General features: G+C 33.7%; 1 protein-coding gene across 3 annotated transcripts in view; it reads right to left on the minus strand.

Moving 5' to 3' along the window:
• Positions 1-26042, minus strand: part of LOC311622016 (uncharacterized protein) — a 98982-nt gene that overhangs the window by 59126 nt on the left and 13814 nt on the right. The window contains exons 4-8 of one of the 3 annotated variants that reach the window (XM_084882691.1): positions 15692-15813; positions 14596-14698; positions 13727-13797; positions 11305-11379; positions 355-507 (exon numbers count right to left, since the gene is read on the minus strand). The gene's annotated coding sequence lies outside the window, so the exon portion shown is untranslated. Of the gene's footprint in view, positions 1-354; positions 508-11304; positions 11380-13699; positions 13798-14595; positions 14699-15691; positions 15814-26042 lie in introns of all 3 variants that reach the window. The other 2 variants (XM_084882693.1, XM_084882692.1) reach the window with 2 other exon arrangements.

The following is a 26042-nucleotide window of genomic DNA, read 5'->3' on the forward strand; positions in this document are numbered from 1 at the left end:
TTTAATTACAGTTGACATACAATATTATATTATTTTCAGGTGCACATCCCAGGGATTAGACATTATATAACTTACTAAATGATCACCCCCATAAATTTAGTACCCGTTTAACACCATACATAGTTATTATAATATTATTGACTATATTCCCTGTACTTTATATCCCCATGACTATTCTGCAACTACTAATGTATACTTCTTAATCCCTTCACCTTTTTCATCCATCTGGCAACAGTCAAAATATTCTCTGTATCTATAAATCTGTTTCTGTTCTGCTTATTCATTTATTTCATTTTTTAGATTCAATTGTTGATAGACATGCATGTATTGCCATTTTATTGTTTATACTTTTACCTTTTCTTCTTTTTCTTCTTAAAGAAGACCCTTTAACATTTCATGTAATACTGGTTTGGTGGTGATGAAATCCTTTATCTTTTTCTTTTCTGGGAAGCTCTTTATATGCTATCCAATTATAATGTATCCTGATATCAAAACCATACAGAAACACTGCAAGAAAAGAAAATGACTGGCCAATGTCCCTGATGAACATAAATGTAACAAAATATTAACAAACTGAATTCAACAGTACATTAAAAGAGTCATACACTATTATCAAGTGGGATTTATCCCAGAGATATGAATATGGTTCAACATCCACAAATCAATGTAACATACAACATTAACAAAATAAAAGATAAAATCATATGATCATCTTAATAGGTGCAGAAAAAGCATCTGAAAAAATTAAAAATCCATTCGTGATATTAAGAACACATACCTCAACATAATAAAGGCCATATATGCAGGGCACACACAACACCATACTCAATGGTAAAAAATGAAACGTGTTTCTGTAAGATCAGGAACAAGACAATGATACCTACTCATATTCAACATAGTACTGGAAGTCATAGACAGAACAACTAGGCAAGAACAAGAAGTAAAAGGCATTCATATTAGAAAGGAAGAAGTAAAACTACCTCAATTTCCAAATGACATGATATTATATACAGAATATCCTAAAGTCTCCACCAAAAAAAATTATAACTAATCAACAAATTCAGTAAATTTGTAAGATATAATATCAATATGCAAAAAATCAGTTGCATTTCTGTACATTAACAACAAACAATCAGAAAGTGAAATTAAGAAAACAATCCCATTAAAAAACACATCCAAAAGAATAGCTAGGAATAAATTTAATCAAGGAAGTAAAAACTCGTATTTGACAACACTGAAAACTATAAGATATTGATGAAAGAATTGAAGAAGACACAAAATGTAAAGATAGTCTGGGTTCATGGATTAGATGAATTACTATTGGTAAAATGTCCATATTACCCAAAGCAATCTATAGATTCAATAGAATCCCTATCAAAATTCCAGTGGTACTTTTTCCAGAAATAGGGGGAAAAAATTCTAAAACATGAATGGAACCACAAAAGATCCTGAATAGCCAATGCAATCTTGAGAAAGGAGAACAGAGCCAGAGGTATTATGCTCCCTGATTTCAAACTACATTTCAAAGCTATAGTAATCAAAACAGTATTGTATTGACACAAAAACAAACACATGTATCAAAGGAACTGAATAGAGAGCCCAAAAACAAACCCGTGTACCAGAAGTATGACTTTCTGTTTTCACCAGAGATCAACTGGCTCTCTCCTTTAGACCTTTAGAAAGTTCTCACTTGATGGCCTCTTTGGTCTAGTCTTTTCCTCTCGATCAAGGCAGAACCAAAGTAATCCTATATAATAAAGAGGCAAATTAACCTTCACGCCCTCACTAGATGGCTGCCTACAACCAGGCCGGCAGGGAGGCAGAAAAGGGTGACCAGGCTGGTGGGGGGAGGGGCAGTTAGGAGCAACCAAGCTGGCAGGGAGGGGGCGGTTGGGAGAGACCTGGCTGGCAACAAGGGCAGTTGGGGGCAACCTGGCTGGCAGTGAGGGAGGGCAGTTATGGGGCGACCATGCCAGGCAGGGGGGGCAGTTAGGGACGATCAAGCAGGCAGGCAGGTGAGTGATTAGAAGCCAGTGGTCCAGGATTGTGAGAGGGATGTCCCAACTGCCAGTTTAGACCTGTTCCTGGAGATCGGGTCTAAACTGGCAGTCAGATATTCCCCAAGAGGTCCTGAACTGGAGAGGGTGCAGGCTGGTTGAGGGGACCCCCCATGCACGAATTTCATGCACCAGGCCTCTAGTATACTTAATAGTAGTAAAAGTGGCAAAAGGACCAATGGAACAGAACAGAGAACTGAGAAATCAACCCAAGCCATTATGCTCTATTAATATTTGACAAAGGAGGCAAGAGCATACAATGGAGTCAAGACAGACTCTTCAATAAATAGTGTTAGGAAAATTGGACAGATACATGCCAAAAAAAAAATGAAACTAGATCATCAACTTACACCATACATAAAAATAAACTCAAAATGGATAAAAGACTTAAACATAAGACAGGAAACCATAAAAATCTAAAAGAAGCCATAAGCAGCAGAATAGCAGACATATGTTGTAGCACTATCTTTACCCATACATCTCCTAGAACAATGGAAACTAAGGAGAAAATAAACAAATGGGACTACATCAAAATAAAAAGCTTCTGCACAGCAAAAGAAACCATCAACAAAACAATAAGAAAGCCCACTACATGGGAGAACATATTTGCCAATGTTACATCTGATAAAAGATAATCTCCAAAATTTATACAGAACTTATACAGCTTAACAAAAGGAAGATAAATAATCCAATAAAAAAAATGGGTAAAGTACATAAATAGACTCTTTTCAAAAGAGGACATATAGAAGGCCAAGAGACATATGAAAACATGCTCAAAGTCACTAATCATCCTAGAGATGCAAATCAAAATGACAAGGAAGTACCATCTCACACCTGTCAGAATGGCTATCATCAACAAATTAAAAAGTGACAAGTGCTGGTGAGGATGTGGAGAAAAAGGAACCCTCCTTCACTGTTGGTGGGAATGCAGACTGGTGCAGTCACTGTGGAAAACAATATAGTTTTCTCAAAAAATTAAAAATGGAACTCCCATTTGAGCCAGTAATCCCACTTCTAGGAATATATACCAAGAAATCAGAAACATCAATAAGAAAGAATATATACTCTCCTATGTTCATAGTAGCACAATTTATAATAGCTAAGATTTGGGAACCCATCAGCAGATGAGTGGATTAAAAAACTGTGATACATCCACACAATGGAATACTGCGCTGCCATAAAAAAAAAAAAAAAAAAAAAAAAAAAAAAAAAAAAAAGAACTCTTACCATTTGCAACTGCGTGTATGGACCTGGAGAGCAAATAAGCCAGTCAGAGAAAGAAAAAGATCACATGATCTCACTCATTTGTGGAATATAGTGAACAACATAGATGAACAAAAATAGATCCAGAGACTCAGAAGCATCAAAGAGACAGTTTGGAAAGGCAGGGGAATGTGAGGGGGATAAGGTAAGAGATCAACCAAAGGATTTGTATCCATGCATATGAGCATGACCAATGGATACAGACACTAGCGGAGTGAAGGCATTAGCTGTGGAGTGGGAGTGGACAAGTCAATGGAGGGGAAAGGAGACATGTAAAACTTTCAACAATAAAGAATTAAAAATATATAAAGAAATCATTAAAAAAAAAAAAAAAGAGAGAGTGGCAAACGGAAATGGACAAACAAGGGGATATGATGCTAACTGCCTTTTGAATATGGATTCATGGCATTTTTCATACCTCAGGATCCTAATTTACTTTCTCCCTAACATTGTAATTCACTGAAGAAAAAAAAAACACAGAAATACCAAATTTTATAGCAAGTCAGAGTTCTTCAATCCTAGAAACAATATTTGGCCAGATACAATATAGTTTGGATCTGGGAAAAACCTTAAAAATTGAGTTCTACCTTCATTTTTATATACAAGAAAACAGATTCAAAGAGGCTCAGTGACTTAGCCAGGGTTAATTTTCTTAAGTTTAATTCTTAAAAAGAAGAAAAAAAATATCTTTCAAGTTTTTCTTTAACAATTTTTACATGAGAGATCTGCACAAACTCTTTAAATACAATCTTTTAAAAGTTGCCATTTTCTAATTTATCCAACACAGTCTGGTTGGAAGTCAATAAATAAAATGAACTTGTCATTCTGTTTCATTTTTTAAAAAAGAGAACTTTGTTTATCAACAATATAATAACTTACTCGCAGCAGTTTTCTTGAAACCAAAAAATGCAAAGAAAGGAAAATGGCAAATGACTTCCCAAACTTCAGGGAAATATTTTTCTTTTAGAGTTAGTTTTCTGAAGAAAGTAGATAAAGACAAGACCACCTGTGTATTAATATATTCTCAGAAAAATTTGTTTGAGAAGTAAATGTGTTTGTTTTATTGTTCTACAAGAAAAGAAGAAACAGAGTTTACGAAACACACTGGAAAGTCCCATCCTTTCCATGCCTGTCCTTATTAGTACAATAAAGAAAGGAAAGCCAAGGTCCCACGGGCTATGATCCACACTGCATGCTTTGGTTTCCACTAGGACTTACACTAAATTTCTTATGAACTATTCTATTTCCCATTGATCTGATTTCTTATAATTGCTACTACCCAAAGAAGTGTATTTATAGTTAAAAAGCCTATGGCTCATACTTTGTGTTTGGGAAATATTTTTTTGCCCTTGTTTCACTGTTTCTTTCCCCACCTTCTCTAACCTAAAGAAGATTTGGTGTCCCAGAACTTTATTAACAAAATATTTCAAATCCAAGGGTGAAAATATACCAAAATTAACCACAATAGTTCTAACTCTGTCGTGGTTAGATAAAACAAACAAGATAAAACGGACTAGTGATGTAGACAAATAGGATAGCCAAGGAACTAAAGAAGGTTCTTCAAGCCAAGTTTTAATGCCAGAGAAGGTAAATCTAACATTCGCTTTTATTATTATTCCTAGAATGAATTCCTATTCTAACAGCAGTAAATCTAAAAGGAGACAAGAAATTTTGAGGAAGCCTAATTATATTTTTTTTCTTCATAATAGATAGCAAATCTTAACACTCAATAGATAACATACACTCAGAGAAGAGCTCATTAATTAAAATATCACACTGTCAGACTGCCTCTGCCTCTGGTGATTTAAGTGAAACAGACATATACTGCCTGTTTTAACAGTCTACATTGCCTTTAGCTGTCCTGTCAATAGTTTTAATCTTCTTTGTTGTTTTGATAAAATTAGTCTTTTTTTTTAATGTACTTTGCAATCAATTTTGCAAGTATTTATAACAATAGATTCAATTGTGGACCTCTGTCCCTAAATGGAAAAGTCATTCTAAATTTATTTTATGTAAAACATGAATTTATTTGGTTGTTTCATTTCTGTACTTAGTTCTTATTAAAATCCTTGCACTTTTATAAATTTCAGACAGCAAGACAGAGAGTCAGAAAAAGAGGAGGAGAGGACTTTGTAATAAATCCTGCTTGAGCCAACTCTCAGTAGTCTTTTGGCAAAAGGCCTGTGCATGAACTATTTCCAAGACCTCAGTCTGAAAAACAGCCAAAGGCTCCACAAAAGAACGGGTCCTAAATGGCTTATTACCTTTCACCTTTGACCTTTTACCCAGTTGCGTCATACTTTGTGAACTTGAAATCTTGTGAGAGAATGCTTTGCCATCCTACTATTTGCAAACAACCTATTTGTTCTACAAGATCAGCTTGGCAGGACATAACCAGGTCACCTGACCTGGGTTGTCCCAGAAACTATGTGCCTCAGACTCTTCTTAAAACTAAACCAAAACTGCAACATTTTGACTGGTTGAAATCAGTATTGGACTATGTAGCAATCATCAATCATTTAATTCATTTTTATGTTGAACACTTCACCAAACTATTAACACAAAAAAAATAAAAGCAAGCATACTTGAGTTATAAGTGGTATAAATTATGCCTTGCATAGAAGAGAGAAGCATAAATTTAAACCTGAATATTATAAGTTAATCTCAACTATTATACTATCCTAGATCTTGCTAAATTTATCAGTTCACAACAAAAATTACACAGTCTTGCCCAGCCAGTGTTGCACAGTGGTTGAGTGTCGACCTATGATACAGAAGGTCACAGTTCAAGTCCCGGTCAGAGCACATACCGGGATTTCAGGCTCAATCCCCAATGGGGGGTGTGCAGAAGGCAGCCAATCAATTATTCTTTCTCATCATTGATGTTTCTATCTCTCTCCCTCTTCCTTCCTCTCTGAATCAATAAAAAAAATTTTAATCACACAATCTTTCAGTTAGTAATTCATGTGTATTCAAAACTCAGCATTTGTTTTAGTCAGACTTTACATTAGGCATTTACCTAAAGAAATTACTTGATTAAGTTCATTATCACCAGCATATTAGTACTGACCCTTCAATGCTACTGCTTTGATTATTTTGATGATTCCTTTCAAATAGATTATATAATTAATTTAAGTCTCACAAATTATTAAGGAGTATAAATATAGTCAGATTTATTTTTTAAATGTGAAAATTTATTTTAAGAATGAATAAATTAGTGAGCAATCACATTTCAAAGGGTCCTTTATTATTCAATGGATTTATTTTCAGGAATTATTTTATTAATGTCCTTACTGTACTCAAAACATAATTAAATTTGCCAAAACTTATATACACACAACTTATCAGGAATATCAACTATTTTGAAATAAGTACAATGTCAATGAATTTTCTTAATTGAAAAAAAAAAAAAACCTGTATCATTGTATTTACATATGCATTCACCACTAAGAAAAAATTAATTGCACTGATCACAAGAGTGAAGTTGATTTAATAATTTACCACTTGATAAATGGTAAATATGGTTTTTAATTTTGGAAAAGAGCTTCCGTGTTTAATCTAATGATGACAATGATGATGATGATAGGTAGGTAGCATTTATTGAATGTGCTGAACACTGCTGGAAGTACTTTACATAGATTATATAATTTAATCTTCATGACAACCCTATGAAATTAATACAATTATTATTCTCATTTATGGAACAGGTAAGTGAAGCAAAGAGAAGTTAGCAAGAGAAAGATTTGGAATTTGAACTTAAGCAATGTGACTTAATTGCCTCTTAAACCAGGGATGGCCTTAGAAAAAACTAAGTATACAAATAAAATAACATTTAGAATTATGGTACTTGTATAACTTTATGCTTTCTTTATAAATCACCTTTATAAATGTTTCATTTGAGTTTCACAATAATCCTGTGAGGTAATATCATCATTCCTATTTTACAAATGAAGAAGCTAAAAATAAAGACGATTTCCCAGCCAGCCTGACTCAGTGATTGAGTGTTGACCTATGAACCAGGAAGTCATGGTTTGATTCCTGGTCAGGGCACATGCCTGGGTTAAGGGCTCAATCCTCAGTGTGGGGTGTGCAAGTGGCAGCTAATCAACAATTCTCTCTCATCATTGATGTTTCTATCTCTCTCTCCTTCTTTCTCCCTCTCTAAAATCAATAAAAATATATTTTAAATATATGTATATTTTAAAAATTAATTTAAAAAATAAAAGTAAGAAAGATTAACTGATTTTTCTAAGGTCACTTGGCTAATAAATTAATAGCGTGAGAATGCCAACCCAGGTCTTTTAATATCAAACCTTATGTGTTTTTTCTTTGTAATTAAATGTACTGGGGTGGCATTGCTGATCTCTACCAGCTAGATACCATTAGCTCCCGAACCCTAATTGCAGAAACCAAAAATGTCTCCAGACATTGCCAAATATTCCTTGGGAAAGCAAAATCATCCCCACCTAACAAGCACTAGTTTAGACTATCCGCTCTGCTGAAAACTAAAAATGCAGAACTTTTACAAATATACAATCACCTTAAAGCACTGAGCTGACATAATAGGGACTTTTCAAGTCAAATTCTGAATGAAATATCAAACCCAGTGCTATCTTTCTAGTTAGTAGAACATCAAACACCAAAGCCAATATTAACTTGAGGACATTTATTAGTTGGCAAATTTAAACTTCAATTCAGAAATATTGAAGGCAAAGAGCCCCACCTAAAGCTGGGGTTGTCTAGTAGGAAATCCTCTCCATATTAAGTTGGACCTCAAAGGCAATACCTAGAATGCCCTCCCATTCCCAGCCTCACCCCTACGACTTCAGCGAGGTTACTTTCGCACTAAGAAGAAAAGAGGGGGAAAGGGAAAGAAAACAAGGAGGAACCTCTATTATCAGATGCAAATAAAATTAAATTGTGCCCCTATCATCTACCACTCACAAAAAATTAACTCAAAATAGATTAAAGAATTAAATATAAGACCTGAAATCAAAACAAAAGGAATCCAAAGATGACCACACCAAGACATCATAATTAAATGCCAAAGACAAAAGACAAAGAGAGAATATTAAAAGCTGCAAGAGAAAAATAGTTACCTATAAGGGAGTACCCATGTGACTGTCAGCTGATTTCTCAACAGAAACTATCCAGGCCAGAAGGGAGTGGCAAGAAATATTCTAAGTTATGAATAGCAAGAACCTACAACCAAGATTACTCTACCCAGCAAAGCTATCATTCAGAATTGAAGGTCAGATAAAGAGCTACACAAACAAGAAAGAGCTAAAGGAGTTCATCACCACCAAACCAGTATTATATGAAATGCTGAAAGATATTCTTTAAGAAGAAGGGAAAAAAGAAAAAGGTAAAGATAAAAAAAATTACAAACAACTAAGTGACAACAAATATGTATCTATCAACAAGTGAATCTAAAACTCAAATGAATAAAAAATCTGATGAACAGTATAAACTGGTGAATGTAATAGAATCAGAGACATGGAAAGGGAGCGGACTGACAATTCTCAGAGGGAAGTGGATGTGGGGGTGGGGGAAGAGATTGGACAAAGATCTTACACCTATGGACGAGGACATAGGTAGGTGTAACTATCATCAGGCATAACTACCATCAGGCCACCCGTGGTGGGGGGAGGTGAGGGCCTGAGGTGTGGTGGAAACCGAGTGGAGGGGAGTTATGGGGGGGAAAAGAGGAACAACTGTAATAATCTGAATAATAAATTAAAAAAAGAAGAAAAATTTTCCAGGTAAACCTCCATAATGGATTATATGCATAAATAATTGCCTAATCAGGAATAAAATTTTAATCCTAGAAGAGATGTTTAATAGAAACTTTAACTGCACATCATTAGTGGTGCTAGGGGTTTAAAAATTAAATTTCAAGGTGATTAAAGCATAAATTCAAGAACTTTAGACAATTTTTAAGAGAATAAAATGCTAAAATAAAAATTGGCTTATAATGGGCTTATATAACTAGGTATAATTATACATTACTACTCCATTTTCATATAAGTTAATATAGTAGAATAATATTATTCAGAAAAAAATTGTATAACATTTTATAGACAATGAAATGACAACAAAACAATTTTTAGATATAATATAAATAAATCTTATTTATTTAAAAAAAACTAAGTTAGAAAGCACGGGAACACTGACACACTAATTACTCTGCTTTACATATGGCTAAAGTATAACAGCACAATTCTGTGATTCTTATATATGCAAAGCTTCCCCTAACTTTGATGATTTTGCCTTTTTGGAAACACAGAATTACTTTATCATATGCAATTCTATTGTTAGTGAGAGGATCTCATAATAACTCTATTAAACAACTGGGGCCCTACATTCCCATGCCTGAGAATTTTCAATGAAGGAACCTCACTTTACTAAGGTAATAACTGGATTTTGTTCAAGATTCTAAATTTTGAGTATATCACATTAAAAAGCACCCACTTTATTTTTAATTACTTGGGTAGATGGGATTAAAGAAAATGCAGCTGTACTATAAGAATTTTCTGCTACTCAACTGCCAGTGTAGTTGTGCATGAAGAATTCTTATTAAGTCAAAAGGGAACAGAATGCATTTCAAAGCAGAATTTGACCCCCTGGATTCAGTTTTACCAATGGAAAGACTCCAGTCAGTATAGACTCTTTTCCCTACTCAAAAAGAGATCCTCTCTACTAATAACCATTAAAATGCTCCACACTTTTAAGTTTGCAGCATCATGGCCTCATTACAAATTAGGTATTTAGAGAAAACTGCATTTCCCTTAAAAGAAAATGTTAAGTATGTACAATTCCTCCATCATGCATTTTTTTTAAATACTAACTGTTTTTGCAACCTTGACTCAGGCAAATGCTCAAGGAGGCTATAGAACTGATATAAGTATGAGTTTTATGCCTGATTGTAAATCATTCTAAAGATTTTTTTAATGCAAAAAATAACATCATCATTGTGAATTCTGCTCTGGAATACAAAGGCAGGAATTAAATTGTGTTGTTAAAATGTTAGCAACTACATTTCATTTTTTGAAGAGGCAATTTAGTTTTCTGAAATAAAGACTTGATTATATCTCTTGTTACTGTTATAAGAATCTGATATATCACAAAATATAAGAGTTACAGCATGTGCCAACTATCAACCAGGAAAAATGAACATGATTCATAATTCACTTTGAGAATGTCTAGTTAGTCAATCAAGTGATTTGTAATCATGAAGGCTGCCAGAAATTGAATGAATAATGGCCACAGTAAAACCCCTGGATTTTTTTAGCATTCTTATTTCATTATGTGACTTTTATTGCTATTTTTAATCTCTGTTTCTCAGCATCACAAATTAAATCACATATTTACTTAGAATTTTTTTTACTACTAAATAGGCTAAAGGATATACAAGTTGAATGACCAGAGTATTTAATGTCTTCCTACAAAATTAAAAGTTTTCATGTTTATAGCCGAAGTAAAGAAAATTGCATTCCTTCCAACTTTCTCAACACTTGCCTCATTTTATCTAAATTATTTGGTGAATATGCTATTTCAACATAGCTCATTCTAATTCAGTATATTTTCTTAAGTTGTTTTATATAGTCTAAAACAAATAAAATCATTTATCAGAATCTAGTTGTTATTAGAAGTCTTAAGCTTGCTTTTAATATTTTCATTGCATAGCATTTCCTCAGTTAAAGTTATAATATAAGCTGATGGCCAAAGAACATTTTACCTCTAATCCATATAATCTTATTAAATGATAAATAGATAAAATCTAAACCAATTTAAGGCTTGTCATATTATTAAAAGGATAATGTGATAAATTAGTGTTTTTCAAAATATAAAATTACTAAGCTATGTAAGATTTTGTCATTCTGATCATACTGACCATTAATCAGGAGTGTATTACATAAGAACTATAGTTTAAAGCAAATGGAACTTTAAATGTGATAACCAAATAGGCTCATTTTTTACTTACTTTTCATAATTTTCAAGCAGAAGGGTCCTTTTCCAACTTTAGATTGATTATGACACCAGAACACATGTGGGCATCCTTAAGGAAAGAAATAGAGTCCTTGAGTCAAGATCTATCATACTCATATTGAAATATATTTATGAAAAATCAACTACCTAAATTTTATGGGTAAATTTCCAATAATAAATGTTTGTTTGTTCAAGATTACAGTATCTTGAATTCCAAGAACCCAATGTGATTATAGTGAGAACTCAGAGAACTATTTTCTACACTGAATGGCCCCTGAAAAGTATAGCAATACTCCATCTTAGAATTACTTTATCACCCCTGTCATACCAACTATTAGAATCATCTTTTCTTTAAAAAAAAAAAATTCTTTTCTTTCCTATCAAGATCAACCAACCATTCCTTCATTCATTCTCTCAGTCATTCAAAAATGTTTATTAAGAAGCTACTATGTTCCTCCTTGTGCTGAAAACTAGGGATATAAAAATTAGACACACCACCTTTTTATTTGCCCTTAATAAATCTATAGTCTAGAGAGACATATAAATAAGTATAATAAAATATAGGTTCTAGGATAGGCCTATGTACAGGAAAGGCTTAACGCAGGTAAAGTTCACCCGGCCAGAGTAGCTCAGTGGTTGAGCATCGACCATGAACCAGGAGGTCATGGTTCAATTCCTGCTCAGAGCACATGCCTGGGATGCGGGCTCGATCCCCAATCCCAGGCATGTAGGATGCAGCCAATCAGTGATCCTCTCTCCTCATTGATGTTTCTGTCTCTCTCCCTCTCTCCCTTCCTCTCTGAAATCAATTAAAAATATATATATTAAAAAGAAGAAGGTAAGATTCACTGGCAGAGGTCAGTAGTCAGGAAAGTCTTCAAAACTTCTAAGACTAACATGTAAGGAGTATATATGAGGGCTGCCAGAGGTAAGCCTAAAGCAGTATGCAATGGCTCAATAACAAAAGACCTTATACATAAACTAAAGAGAACACAGTCTATCTTTTATAAACAATAGAAACCATCAAAGGATTTTAAGTATAAAAATCATAGGATCATAGATTTCCATGATGTCTAAACAACTTATGCATTTGGCTTTCCTCAACAAAGATCAAACCAACATTTCACATTTCATTATGTGTCTGTTAGAGAACCATCACCGTTTTAGCCTACCTGTTTTATATTCATATGCAAATGATTTTCCAGAACAAGGGTCTCAGCCTCTAGCAAACTTGTGAGTAAAGTAACAATCCTATTATCTAAAAAGTGAGGTAGATACTAAAGATACACCAATTTCCAAGGGAATCACCAAGATTCTACTTAAAGAACTCATACATGTGATATATGCATTTGCATATACCTACAACATTAAATATTCATAATCTACTGACAGGCTGTCACAAGTTATGCCCACGTGAAGTCACAAAAGCAAATGTTGTGGCCAGTGACATTTTGGTGTGCCTTAATCAGCAGTATAAAATCACTGTGAACTAGCCAGAATGTTTCATAAGCGAAGCAGTTCAGTCCTGAGTTACATACATAAAAGCTTCATGCAGCTTAACACAGAACTTCTAAATAGTAGACCACAGAAGCTCTGAGGTCATATATCCACACTTGGAATCCTGGGTCAGCTACTAAAAGATTTATTAAATTCTTTTAGTCTCAGTTTTCTTATCTATAAACCTGGGGCAATTACTCCTACCCCATTTAACTGTTGTGAAGATATAATGAGACATAGAAAGCACTTAAGCATGGAACTGAGCAAATATTCATTATTTAATAAATAGTATTTTATTACAAACTATACTAAAAATTATTCTAGTTATGACAAACTCAAATTTATATGCTAACTAATTTTGTTAGATTTGGATTATTAAAGAAATTTCCAAAGTCTAGTCCAACTGAAAATGTTTGAGGTAGGCCAAATGTGAAAATAATCATCATCATACTGAGGCAAATCATATAAAATAATGTATTCAAGAAACAAAATTTTAAAAAATACATCAAGTTACACTGACTAATTACTTAGAAAGCATGGGAAGAAAGAATCCAATCTTCCCTCCCCCCCCCCCCCAATATTGAATTTTTAACATCCAAAGGGGAAAAGTATCTCATTTTATTCTAGAAATCATATATTCGTAAGAGGTCAAATATAAAACCATAGTCTAAATCATCTAGTAGGGAATTTGGGAACATTGAAATCATCCAATCTTAATATAGAAATACTCAGAGACTTTGCGAGGAAAAGAAAATTGTACAATAATAACTTTTCTCAAATTATAGTGCCATGTTATTACTTTTTTAAATTTCATGGCCTTTTCCAAAAAAACAAACAAACAAAAAACATAGTATAGATAGTAAGGCTGTTTATAATCATGCAATGTCATGTACCTGTAGTATAAAGGAACCCCTCCTTACAGTCAGGCCTTTCATCTGCCTTCAGTGAGCATCAGTCCTACCATTCTGCAGCCTTGGGTTTTGTTTATAGCCTGAAAGAAGGAAAATAAAAATATAATAACAACAGCAACAAAACAAAAAAAAAGCAGAATACTAACAAAGCTAGACTATAAAAGAAAATTTACTTTGACAGCCTGACAAAGAAATGACTCAATTGAAAACAACTAGAAAAAAATGAGGATCAAAGCAACATTAGTAACTGCATCAAGTTATTTCTGTATACTCGCATGTTTACATATATACTCATATATGTACGTAATTTGTTGTCAGATACGATTCATGGGTCAAATCACAAAAGTACTTAGTAGAATAAAGTGAAGTTATGATTATTAAATATGTATTAAATAATACTACCTGAACTACAGATTGCTAAGCATATACACTACTAACTCTTATAAAATTAAACATATGTAGTCATCGACTATATCTCTGAATAGCAAGCATTAATGGCTACCAGTTGAAAGACCAAAATGGAAGAGAATTTTCATATTGATACTGCAATTTCCTAAAATCAGTAATATATTTTAAAGTAGTATAGGACAGGTCATTCAGCTAATATTCATCCAAATAAAAGTCATTAATTATAAGTTAGTTAGCATGTGTTATATAAAAATAAGATGAAGGTGAGAGGGAAGGTAATCAAACTACTTTTAGCATAAACACCAAATTATTATTTCCATTATTTTTCATTGTTAGGTTATTTCTGTATGATCCTATATTCAAGTAATAAAGCATTATGGTTTAATATCTCACAAAACAAAATCTAAAACACTGAAAACATAAAATAACACTAGCATGATTTTTCCTGTATGAAAATGACAATGACTCACCATCCATAGAGAGGAGTTTCGAGTTGTTTTTCCACAATGGAAATGGACTTGCTGATCTAGCCAGTTCCCTTGCCAAAGTTCCCTGGTGAAGGAAAGCTTTTATCTGCAGGATGAGTGTTACCAGTAGTTACAAAAAACATCTAAATTAAATAATCAACATAGAAATAAAACTTGTGCCTTGATCCCAAGCCACTATGCTCTGACGGCCTACAAATGAAGCCATGGAAATATATAAATACTATTGATACATAATACTTACATACAAAGTTGCACATATATTTCCTTAGACACATTCACTGTATTCTATGTATACTGAACTAAAAATACAAACAATCAGAGTCTGACCTCTATCCCTAAATAAAAATCTTCTGAGCTGTGTCTTAGCTAAAACAGAGATTGCTTCTGACATGTAAAATCAGAAGTATATAATGAAAATGCTCAGAACGTGAAAGCATGCCTATTTTACATTCCTCATCACAAGTGCAATAACTGAGGAAATTACAGAATATTTTTGTTAATGTTAGTGATATTCTCAACAGCATTAAGTGTAATATGACTACAGGCAAAACTACTTTGACATTTCCAGAATTCTGAAAAATATCAACTTTTTATGAAGAAAAATATTTTTGTTACTAGCTACAGTGTTCATTCATGCTAGTACATGCAAAGGTTTTGTAATTAAATATTCCTGATATGAAATTTTATCAGTTGCCTTGCTCAATCTCCATAAGAGTTGAAGAGATGATTAAACATTATTCAAGGACATAGTTCTTAAGTATAAGTAAAATTAATGTTATGTGTTTCTTGATTATTTAAGAAAATAAAAAGCTTAGATTAACATCTGTTAAAAATCAATGAGAAAGAGTCAACAACTAGGCATAATTCAAACAAACTCACAATGCTAAGTATCTATGAGCAAAGCACTCACGTGGTTCTGTGAACAGGTGATACACAATTTCAAAGAAATCACAATATTAATATTATGGAAACATTCCATTTTCGGTTCTACATATTTGTTTGCAATAACAAACAGCTAAATTCTAACCCAGATCCTCCGCCAAAACAAAATACAAGGTGGGAAAGCATGGCATCATACCAGCTCATTGCAGCTACCAGAGGGATGAGGTCCTGGGGCTCCTCTTGCAAGTGGAGAGCAGGAAACTTCAATAGAGATGGTGAGAACATCTGCTACGACCTGTGACGTAGGTCTACCGTCACCTGTAGACAAATGAACTTCATTAATTTTAAGACACTAAAAATGTTTCCAATCACAATTCCATTTTAATGAATCATTGTCTTTAACAACTCTTTATTACACTCATCATCCCACAACAACTTACCAAAATTGGGAGTTGTCCACTAAACTGCAAACCCCTAAAGTTCCTCTTCATTTTAGTTTCCCACTTCCACAAGGCCCAGCTGGGCACCTTACAAACTGTAATGTTTAATAAATGTTTGATAAATTGAAGCTAACTAGTCATCTTACTCCCTCACCTATTACCCCTCCCACCCTCAATAATCACTTATTCTAGCTATAGCCACCATTCCTGATGAAAAGACAGGATTATTATTATTCTGTAAACATTTTTGCTTGATCAGCTACTGGGTACCATGTTAAGTGCAATGGATACTAGTGTAAGTAACACCTGATTCCTGTCCTTAAATAACTCAGTCTAGCACGAAAGATAAAGATGGAAATTAGCCATTATAAAACCCTGTAATCAGTTTATAACAAGTTTTGTAGAAAGTGCTACACATACTAAAAGGAAGTGAAAACTGGCTCAGAATAAAAGCTTTGGAAAGGAAATGCCATGTGAGATGAGTACTAAAGAATGAGTAGCTCCTGGGCGGAGGGAGAAATACAGAAAGGGCACGCTCAGTAAAGAGAAGAGATGAAAAATTATAGAGCTGCAAAGGGGCACATGATATTCTGAGAACTTCAAGAAACTTTTGGGAAAGTAGCAGATGAGAAGAAAAAGGCAAAAGAAATAATACAGAAATGCCTTATTATGCTAAAAAGCTGGACCTCTGTCCTGACTGAAGGAGGTAAGCCAGGAGAATGACATGAGCATTGAAAAGATGTTGAAAGCAACAGGGAGGATGGGAGGAAGAATAAGACTAAAGGCAAAGGACCAAATAGGATAAGACAAAGCTGGTATGACCTAATGGCTTATTTAATTATGGTCACCCAACTCATCACTAATGACCATTAAGTCTGTTACCCAATATATTTCCAATTTAAATATACATTTATTTATTTTTAATATATATTATTGATTTTTTACAGAGAGGAAAGAAGAGGGATAGAGAGTTAGAAACATCGATGAGAGAGAAACATCTATTCAGCTGCCTCTTGCACATTCCCTACTGGGGATGTGCCCGCAACCAAGGTGCATGCACTTGACTGGAATCGAACCTGGGACCCTTGAGTCCACAGGCCGACGCTCTATCCACTGAGCCAAACTGGTTAGGGCTTAAATATATATTTAGAGAATTCAGACTCTAATGTATTTTAGAAAACTGTTAATGCAATATGATCTAAATGAAAAATCATAGCAGGAATTACAAAGAAATTACATCAAGATGCCAAAAGGTTAATAATAACTAGCTCTGGGTAGTGGGGCTACAGGTCATGTTTTTCTTCTTGTTACTGATATATTTCAAATTTTCTACATGATAATATTTAAAATATATCCTAGAGCAATTGCTTGAAACTTAGCTAAAACCGGCATTAACCCTAAAGGGCCAGAGCTAGGATTCCTTGAGAATATAATTGGCCCTCAAACCTCCCTGTAGCACCAACCCCATCTATACATATAAAAGTCCAGTGACTGAATGGCAGAACTACTAAAACGACTGGTCAATCAGTCGCTATGATGCACACTGACCACCAGGGGGAAGATGCTCAAAGAGTGGGTCCACAGCCTCTCAGCTGATCAGGATGAGTGGCACTCCCATAGCAGGCCAATCCCCACAGGCCATGCTCCCCACCAATGCATGAATCCCATGCACCAGGCCTCTAGTTATACATAAAATGCTCATTCCTACATTAGGACCTAAACTCATGTTCTTTTTGCTTCTTTTGCAACATCCTCTTACCCTGAATGCCTACCTGTATCCCAATTTGATCATACCATCAGCTATACCCATCTTTTACATACAATACCAATAGCTTATTATATGCCCCACACATCATGATATCCAATCATCTCTTATTGAAATCCTTTTTGAACAGTTCTCAAATTTGTTCTTCCAACAATATTTTATAATAATACTAGTGCAAAATCAGTTCTATTCTAGAACAAATATTCACACATGAGTCTGTTACGAATATACTAATGGCCCAGTGCACAAATTTGTGCACATTGAAACGAAATTAATTAGAAGAAATATTTTAATATCGCTATTCGCCCTTTCTCTATAATAGAAGTATCAACCAAATTCACGATCAACAATGACAAATGGAAACACCCGCAAGCAATTGGCGCCAGCAAGAGCTTTATATGTATCATGCATGTGTGAGTCAACTTAGCCTTTTATAGATATAGAACAAACTTGCTTAATTAGACCTACTTTCTGACTTAGCTAAATTTTTTCCAGCCGAGTGAAGCACCCCAGCTTTTCTTTCAGGTAATTGTCAGCAGTACAGTAGTAAATATCAACACAAGGCAGATTATTATTGTAGATCACACAGGGAGAACAAAGGGTAAAATATTTAACTGCAGCAATGTTTGACTAAATTCTGTACAATGAGAAAACCTGAAGTCATTTTCAATTCTTTTCAGTTGGGTCAAGTTTCTAAGCTTTCTATCAATAAATCTCCATTTTCTGGCTAATGAAAAGAAAATAGGATTCCACCGAGTCTCCTAGCTACCTACTCCAGGACTTTTGTGGGGATCACAAAAGTAGGATTCCACCAAGTCTCCTAGCTACCTACTCCAGGACTTTTGCAGTGAAAACACTCCACAGACATTTGGTTAAAGTGTAAAATGTTTCCACTTGGCTATAAAGCAAGTTGTGTTCCTGGGCTAAAGAAACTCCAAGGAGGCTAGACGCTAGGGAAAGGAGGCTGGGTGTTACTACGTGACGTCATTACCCAGAACCCACAGCAACTGATTCTGGGCTGGCCAGGGGATCTCGGCAGCATCAGCTGAAATTTGGTGGGGTGGTGGCAGGGCCTGTGTCCCACTTGAGGGAAGCCGAGTGTTGCTTTGTTGGCCAGGTCCATGCTGCCATTTCTTGTAAATGGCAAGTGTGCATCACAGCAGCTCCTGTGTTGAGCGTCTGGCCCCTGGTGGTCAGTATGCATCATAGTGACCAGTCAGACAGTGGGAAGGACACTTAACATATTAGTCTTTTATATATAGAGATGTGCATATAATTACACTGCTGGTTTGACAAACTGCAAATTATATAAAAAACCACTACTAAAGTGTTTCCAAATCTATTGTCTTAGAAAAAAAAAATTGCCTATTGCTATGAGTTGAATTATGCGCCCCCCCCCGCAAAAAAAAAAAAAAATGTTGGAATCCTAACTCTCAGTATCTGTAAATGTGACCTTGTTTAAAAATAGGATCTTTGCAAATGATCAAGATGAGTTCATCAGGATGGGCTCTAATCCAATATGACCAGTGTCCTTATAAAAAAGAGAAAGCTTAAACAGAGACAGATATACACAGAGAGGACACCATATGAAGAGGAAGGCAGGGATTGGGGTGATTTACATATGCAAGCCAAGAAACACCAAAGATTGCCAGCAAATCACCACAAGCTAGGAGAGAGGCATGAAATAGCTCCTCTCCCTCACAGCCCTCAGAAGGAACCAACCCTGCCAACACCTTGATTTTGTACTTTCAGTCTCCAGAACTGGGAGACAATAAATGTCTGTTGATCAAGCTACCCCATATTTGTTACTTTGTTACAGCAGCTCTAGCAAAATAATATACCTACTAAAGGAAACCAAGATTATTTTCCCTGAAAGCCACTAAAGATAAAAAACCATTTTGAAGAAAGATTGAAAATCAGAAATAATAAAGTTCCTTGATATTAATTTTTCAATTTGGTAGCAAAAGTGCTATTTAATAGCTAAGCCAACCTATTGCAAAAAAAAAAAAAAATCTCTCAGATATGAGTCATCCTTCATCCTTTAGAACATTTTATGTGTACAGCATCACATAAACTCTGGAGAATGTCATCGCCCTATAAATTCTGGAACATGAGAATAACATGAAATTACATAGTAGATGTCCCTTTGTTTTGTAAGAGTGTTGTTCTGTGGAATTTTACATACCTGTGAGAATCTAATTTGGCCTATAATAAAATCATAAAGTAGCTCCTTCTCAATGAGTTACATGATAAGGAGCAATGAAATAACCATGGATCAGGAATGGGCTCTGGAGTGACAGACTTCAGCTCGAACCCTTGCTCTGTTACTCATCAGCCATGTGATCTAAGCAAAAAACTTAACCATGTTTGGGCTTTAAATTTATCAGTAAAATGGAAACTTTATATTTTCACGTGAATAGATCAAATAATATGAGATGTGCTTAACATATAATGATGATAATGGGGTTTTAATAGTTACATAAAAAGTAATAGTCAACCAAAAAAGAAAGAAAGAAAAAAGTAAAATTCATAAATTAAGGGCTTACTTTTTTCCTTTATTTGTAATTTATTGGGGTGACCCTGGTTAACAAAATTATATACTTTGCTAGAGTAGGACAATAATTAGAAGAGCTTATATGAGAATAAAACTATTGCCTTTGGCTACTTCTTTACTATAAAATGTAGGCCCTTCAAAATCTTTCAACCATTTGTTAAAACTCAAAACACATTTAAACTTATTAATATTGGAACTGAAATACAAATAGGATATCAGTGACTTTGGGCTCCATGATAGACATCAGTTGGAATGTGGCTTTCAAAGCTCCTATAATAACACTCCTTTCTTTCCTCAAAACACTAAGCTCTAGCTAGTCCAAAAAAACCACAACTTAGACTGGTAGCAGGTTAACTGTAATAGTATGACACAATCCACTGTACCCTTCTACCAGGTATTACTGCTGTAATTTTTGCCTCTTTTTAAACATAAAACTTATTAAATTAAAATATACATCTCAAAATGTAACTAGTTGAAAAGGGAGTTACTTTGGAATTTATATACTCATTTTGAGAAGTGTGTAAATAATGCAAAACCCAGTTGATCACCAAAATTCAAAAGGACCTATTATATCTTATAAACACTCTACACAAGATACAAACTATATCCCACTGCTAATCATACTAGTACTTATAAACTAAAATTTATATCTACATCTACACATTAAATAGAAGAAACTAAATAATTATGTACAAAATGATGGCAAATATTATAAAGAGAATGGTAGTATTTTTGCTAACCTTTTCATATAAAGGTTCTCTATCTACATTGGTCAAATCTGTTGGAAAATATATCAACAATCCACTTCTTTTGAGAAAGCCAAATAGTATTTATACTGAGCATCTTTTACACTTTGGTGAACTATAAAGACATATCGAATGCTATATTAAATTCAGTAATATTAGCATCAAAATAATGTGGGGTCAAGACCAATCATAGGTGTTTTTCTAAATATTTATGAAAATATGTTTTGCCTTCATACTTAGTATAATTCCTAACTTAAACTCATATAGATTTTGTTAGTTAAGATGTAAAAAAAAAAAAAATAAACCTCTTTCTTGCTAAATAAGCAACATAAAGTCCACTTTTCCAAAAACATTGTTACACAAATTTTTTTTTTTTTTTGCAGAGAAATAATTAGGTTGGCATACTCAAGTTAAACAAAATTAATTATAGTATTAAGAAAAATTCTTAGATCTTATATTTTTTAAAACTGACTTAAAGTTAGCAATGGCCATATTCTTTTTATTCAAGATACTCTATTAAAAATAATACAATATCATTTGGATAAACACCAAATTATAATTCTAAGATTTTTTTTCAAAATGTAAATAACAGTACAAAAAAAACTAAATATATTTTCTTTTTTCTTAAAATACTAATATTAATAAATAACACAAATACATTAAATTAAGAAAACATAATCTATTAAATTATTGGCAAAAAGGGCATACTGATTATTATACCCCTGAAGGCAGAAACTATGCCTTTATCTACCTCATAATCCTTAAATGTGACAAGAACTCAATAAAGTATGATTTTTTATATCTCAAAAACAGTAAGTACCACAGTAACATAATTATCCTAAGAATTATGGGAAATAATCCTAGTGAGCAGGCAAATCTAACATTAATAGAAGAAAATTCTGTCTCTTACCATAAACAAATTCTTAAGTCACAGATGAAAATTATGCATTGGTTGTGTCAATAGAGAATATACAACCAATGCCAGTTTTGAAATAATCTCAGATTGATCTAAAGTGAAGTCATTAAGAACTGAGTAGAAAAAGTGAAGACATTAAGAAACTATAATCCTACTATTCTATATGGCAAAATAAATAAATAAATAACTTTTTACCATGTTCTGTTATTTCTGTAAACACCACATAACTTTTCCACAGAGAGCAATTTTCACTAAGAGAGTAAGGTAACACATATGGATTGTATATGGACTATCCCTTCTCATGTCTCACTGGGGTCGTTCTGGTTTTGCATTGCTGATTTGGTGGTTAAGATTCCATATTCTCACCACCATCAGACAGATTCATATTATGATCAGGGAGAAAACAGGTTAGCCAGGGGCTTGTTTCCTGTACCCACACCTTTTCTCATGAATTTCATAAACTTGCTACAGCAACATGGGGAAATTTAACCAGTGCAGAAAATTCCTTATATTACATATTACAGATGTTCACCAGAATTTTCAACTAAACACATACACACACACACACACACACACACACCCCTTTTCCTCCAGATAAAAATGCTATTGAAATGAAAGAGATCACATTTGTCTAAGCAAATAAACCAATAATTTAGGCTAAATAAAAGGGGATATCCGATTATATTGGATCTCTCCTCCCTAACCTAATATGCTAGGGAAATTTCCTTACTAGAAGTTGCTGAACACATAAGATAATTGACCTAAACTACTCAGAAAAAAATAGTATGTGGTTTGCTTGTTAAAACACAACCACCCTGAAAATATTTATAGCATTGGCAAAGCCACTTAGCTTCATCTGCCCTAAAGAAAAATGGTTCTATTATTATAAGTTTTCAAGTATGTATTTACAGAAGGAAGCAAATAATTTATTAAACCAACTTTTTGGTCTTGAAGCAACAGATTTTGGAAAAGGTGGTTTTACAATAAGATACATAACTCCACATCTGGTTATAAAGCTATTTTTTCATAGAAGAGGCACGATACTGTGTGAATATTATGAGTCAAGCCTGCTCATCTCAACTAAGAATGATTTAAATTTGCTAGAGTGAAAACCTGAGAGAAAACATACATGCATGTAATTCTAAGTTTGCATTTTTAGAATAGGGTTTTTCTCCAAAGAGATTTTAAAATGTGTTTCCACATTATTCTATTTGTGCTGCTTTCACTTCAGTGCTCCAGTAAGTTGGTTGCTAAACAGAAACAAAAAGCAAACTTATTTTCAAAAAGAAAGTGGTTTGTGATTTGACCACATAATAAGCTATATATATATTTTTTTTTTAATCTGTCAAAGCTCTAGATGGTTTGGCTCAGTGGATAGAGTGTTGGCCTGCTGACTGAAGGGTATAGGGTTCGAGTCCTGTCAAGAGCACATGCCCAGGTTGCAGGCTTGATCCCCAATAGGAGGTGTGCAGGAGGCAGCTGATCAATGATTCTCTCTTATCATTGATGATTCTATCTTTCTCTCCCCTCTCCTTTCTTCTCTGAAATCAATAAAAACATATAAAAAACAAAAATATAAAAAATCTGTCCAAATCCTGACTGCCAAAATATATTGAAATTGAGATACATGTACACATAAAGAGACACTTGCATTTTCCTGGTCCAGTTACCATACAGAGATCAGAAAATTAACTGTAAAGTGAGGTGCCTATCAAAAGCCTCATCATACCCAAACTATTATTCTTTCCAGAAAAGTCCAGGAGGGAACCACAGGCTCTGCAGGACGCACAGTGTTCTTCTATAAGTAACTTACAGACTGGTATGGCTCCAATGTTTTTACCCACAGAAAAGACATTTTAAGAAAAAAATCTTTCCTGCATGCACAATCCCAAAATCACACTAGCCTGTGGATAATCCAGAGCAGTGGTCAGTGAGCTGGTACCCAAAAGCTGACAACGTCAACTAAAGAAAAGAGTGCTGGAATGGAAGTCGGGGGATCTAAGTTTTACCAGTATAACCAGCTTTGGGATTTACCATTCTGTTTCAGGCAAGTTAGTTAACTTCTCTGGGCCTCTGTCTTATGTTTGTTTTGTTTTATTTTGTTTCATATGGAAAACAAGAAGGTAATCAAAAAACTTTTTGTAATTATGGCCAGGAGGCCAGCAGAAAACATGTAGACCTATCCCCGACTTCACAGATGAGGGCAATAAAGCAGAGGAACATATCCAGTCATTTAAAAGGAGAGTTCACTTATGTCAAAATTCTATATCATGTTAAAAGAGGTACTAAAAGGCAAAAATGATTAAAATAATAAAATTTAGGATGGTTATCTTTTTAGGAAGAGCTTCAATTGTTCTGGTAACATTTTATTTCTCAAATTGAGTTTGGAGTACAGGGAATTATATGTATAATTTTTTGTTTGTTTGAAATAGTTTCTAATCATTTTTTTTAAGTAACCACCAAAACATCTTTAACCAAAACATTTCTCTGAAAATTTAAAGGTCAATAGAAACAGTATATGATTTCAAATATTCTCCTGCTGAGTTTGTGAGGTAAATATCATTGTGTCCCCCTAATATAAGGAAAAGAAAGTGAAATAGGCTGTAAATAAATACACACACACACACACACACACACACACACAATCTTCCAGTTTAGTAAAATACAAACAGAACATAAGTGGCACAAAACACAAAATAAACTGTATTCTTACTATCACTATTACCCATTTAAGAATATTGAGAGAGTCCTGGCCATATAGTTCAGTTGGTTAGAGAGTCATCCGGATATATCAAGGTTGTGGGTTCAATCCCGGGTCAGGGCATACATAAGGATCAACCAACGAGTGCATAAATAAGTGGGACAATGAGTTGATATTTCTCTTCTCTCTCTCTCCCACTCAAATCAATAATTTCAAAATGTTAAAATATATATACATATTGAGAAAAACAATAATAGTCGGTACTCTAAACATGTCTAAGGGAAATATATTTAAGAGTCACATCTGAGAGCCTAGTACTCAATCATCAGGTTGTTTGTTTGTTTTTACTGAGACAAAAAGAAACTGCAATGATTCTCCTAAAGTAAGCAAACACTTTTCCAAACCTCTACACGAAACTACCTGTAAAACTAACTGCTTCTAAAATCTCTGAAATTTTCCAACAAGAAAGTATAGGTAATTCAGCAAAATATATTTACTGTATACTAACATAATAGCTATTTAATTGTTATCATTATGATGTAGATAGATAATGGAAACAGATGTTCCTTTTTCCTCTCAGCAAAGCACAGGAAAAGCATAAACTTGCTGATACTGCATGGACTACTACCACAGCACAATGGAGGAAAAAAGACATTAGCACATGACAATATTAGTTTTTACTACACAACTAATTGCATAAAAAGTATAACTTGAGATCATTAAATCAATATAATTTTCAGCACTACAGAAGGGAAACAAATAGATTTGTATAACCAGCCTATTTCACATCTGCAGTTGGGAAAATACTTCTGAGAAATTAAGTATATGCAAAATACTACCACTGCTTTCAGAACACAAGGAAAAGACTGTTGTTCTGTTTTATTTGCTCATGTAACATGAATTGGAATGCTGCCTCTACAGAGAAACTTTTTTAAAACAGTAGTGGTATAAAGTGAAAGAACCTTTCCAGAAAATAATTTGGCAATCAATATTAAAAACCTTAAAATACAGTCTATACCTCAGTCCAAGTAATTTCTATTCTAATAACATAAGAAAATAATCACAAGAATGATTAAAGATTTATTTTAAATGTTATTCATCATAACTTTATTTTTAATGGAAAATTAAAATCTAACTCTCCAATGGTATAATGACAATTAATTAAGTTATATATGTTAAAACATTATATCGTCAATATAAATGACTTTAATAATAATTTTACTTATATATAAAAATTTTTATTCTACTACATAAACTGAAAAAAGCAGAATATGAAGTGATTTCTACATATTTTTATAAATATAATATATATAAAACATATAAGTGCTTGGAGGAAAAAAGCTTAAGAGAAAATACACAAAATGTCATTTTTAACTTGTGAAAATTCTCTAATATGAGCAGACACCACTTTTCAATTAGAAAAGT

The sequence above is a fragment of the Pipistrellus hanaki genome (assembly GCF_964339955.1).
Source record: "Pipistrellus hanaki genome assembly, chromosome: 4".
NCBI lineage: Eukaryota > Metazoa > Chordata > Mammalia > Chiroptera > Vespertilionidae > Pipistrellus > Pipistrellus hanaki.